Genomic DNA, 2,500 nt, shown 5'->3' on the forward strand with positions numbered 1-2,500 from the left:
TGGGTGGGTTTCTGTCGTTTTTATTTGGGGGTTTTCATTGTATGTTTTGTTGTTGGGGTGGTGTTGTTGTTCGGTCTGTGGTCTCACCGTGGCGACAGGTTTATTAGGGAGCTTATCTACACAATCGTAAATTATGTTGCTTCCACTGCTCTGCCCTTTCTTTTTTTATCCTTTTTAAATTTGGAACGATACCGGGATAACCCCTTGTCTTTGCTTTTCAAAAAATAACCTCCATTGCCCCTTTAAAAAATGTGCATTTGTAACCAACCGTCGATTGCATTAAAAATTTTTTCCTTTCAATTTTTCATCTCAAATTCACCCAAAATAAAAAAAAAAACTGCATTAAAATAAGGTGGGGAAAATAAACCCCTTTTGGCACCGTTTTAAAATTTCCCCATGGGCCTTTTCTCTTCCTCCTTGCACCCTCAAACCCGATTTTGGCATAATAGAAAAATTTCGACTACAATTGTAAACGGGTTTTTCGAAAAGACTTTCATAAAAAGTTTAACGTTTTTAACCGGGACATCGGAGAGAGCGGGGAAACACAGAGACCGAAACCTTCCTTTTTATTTTGGGAAATATTTTATGTTTTTTTAGGTTTGGGGGGGGGGGGGGGGGGAAGTGGTGTTTGCGTGTTAAAAGGGGGGGGGGGGGTTTTTATTTTGGGTGAAAGGGGGGAGTGTTTGCGGGGGGATAAATCAAAATCACTTCTTTTCTATTCCCTATAATTGGCCCTAAACTCAAAATCCTTTTTGGGTTAGACTTAGCTTTTTTTTCCGATGCTTGTTTTCGATTCAAATATTTTTGGTCAAACTTTTTTTCCGAAATTAATTTCAATATATTTTACGCACTTTTATCGTCAAACTCTAGATTAATTAATCAAACATCTTGTTTCATAATATTTTATGACAAAAAATTTTTTATTTTCGTTTAGTAAATTCTTTTTTTGTTTAAAATTAAATCTATTTAAAAACTAAAAAAAATAATGTTTTAAATTTTATTTTTTTGTTTTTTGTTGTTTTTGGTGGGGGTTTTTTGTGTGGTTGTTTTGGGGTTTTGGTAGTTTGGGTTTGGTTTTGTTTGGATGGGGTTTTTGTACATTTTGTGTTTTTGGTTTTGGGGTTTTTGGGGGGGAAAGGGGTTGGTGGGGTTGTGTTTTTTGGGGTGAAAGCGGCGTCCCCCCGCCAGCCCTTCGAAATGGGGGGGCCGGAGTGAAGTTGGGGCTGGGTGTGAGATAGATATTGGGGGAAAGGGTAGGGATTGTTCGTTTTGTGGCGGAAAGGTGTATGCTTTTTGAAATTTCCTCTTCTTTTTTTTCTCTTCCCCCCCCCCAACTTTTTCTTCGCTTTTTTCTTCTCCTTTTTTTTTTCCCCCCTCATCCTCCTATCATCTTCACCCCTCTTATCATCATATCTTCATCATTTCATCTATTTCTTCATTTTTATTTCCCTTTTTTTCTTCATTTCATCTTTATCTTTATTTCACAAACTTCATTTCATAAACCCCACACACCTCATCAACCCTAACCCCTCAATCAACTTCATCTTCCCTCACCTTTTCAAGTAACGAGTCTGCCAAACTGCAAACATAAAAAGACACGAATAAATACAGTTTTCAAACCTGACCTACGAAAATAATAAATATAAAAAACAAATATATTATTACCCTCTTTTTACTTTCTCCACTTTGTACTTTTAAGATAACACAATTTTTAACCCCCCCATTCTAAAAAAAAAAAAAAAAAAAAAAAAAAAAAAAAACGAACGGGTTTCCAAACAAAACTCTTTCCACCAAGGAATACGATCCACTTTCTTAGGAACTTTTGCCTTATCACTTTTGTAATCTTTTTTTCCTTTTTTTATGAAAACACACACACAGACACGGGTTTTGGGGGGAAAAATTTTAGTAGCAACATATATACAGCCACACGCATGTACGTGTGTGTGTGTGTGTGTGTGTTGTGTGTGTATACATATATCTATATGTTTATATATATAGATAGACATATATATGAATATATTCATATATATATATATATATACATAGATATGCATATATATATACATAGATATGCATATCATATGTATGTATGTGTTTATACATATATACATATATATATATATATATATATATGTATATGTATATGTATATGTATATGTATATATAAATATACAGAGTGAGAGAAATATACACATACATACATACATACATACATACATACATACATACATACATACATACATACATACATACATACATACATACATACATACATACATACATACATACATACATACATACATACATACATACATACATACATACATACATACATACATACATACATACATACATACATACATACATACATACATACATACATACATACATACATACATACATACATACATACATACATACATACATACATACATACATACATACATACATACATACATACATACATACATACATACATACATACATACATACATACATA

Source organism: Penaeus chinensis, chromosome 5 (assembly GCF_019202785.1).
Source record: "Penaeus chinensis breed Huanghai No. 1 chromosome 5, ASM1920278v2, whole genome shotgun sequence".
NCBI classification, from domain to species: Eukaryota; Metazoa; Arthropoda; class Malacostraca; order Decapoda; family Penaeidae; genus Penaeus; species Penaeus chinensis.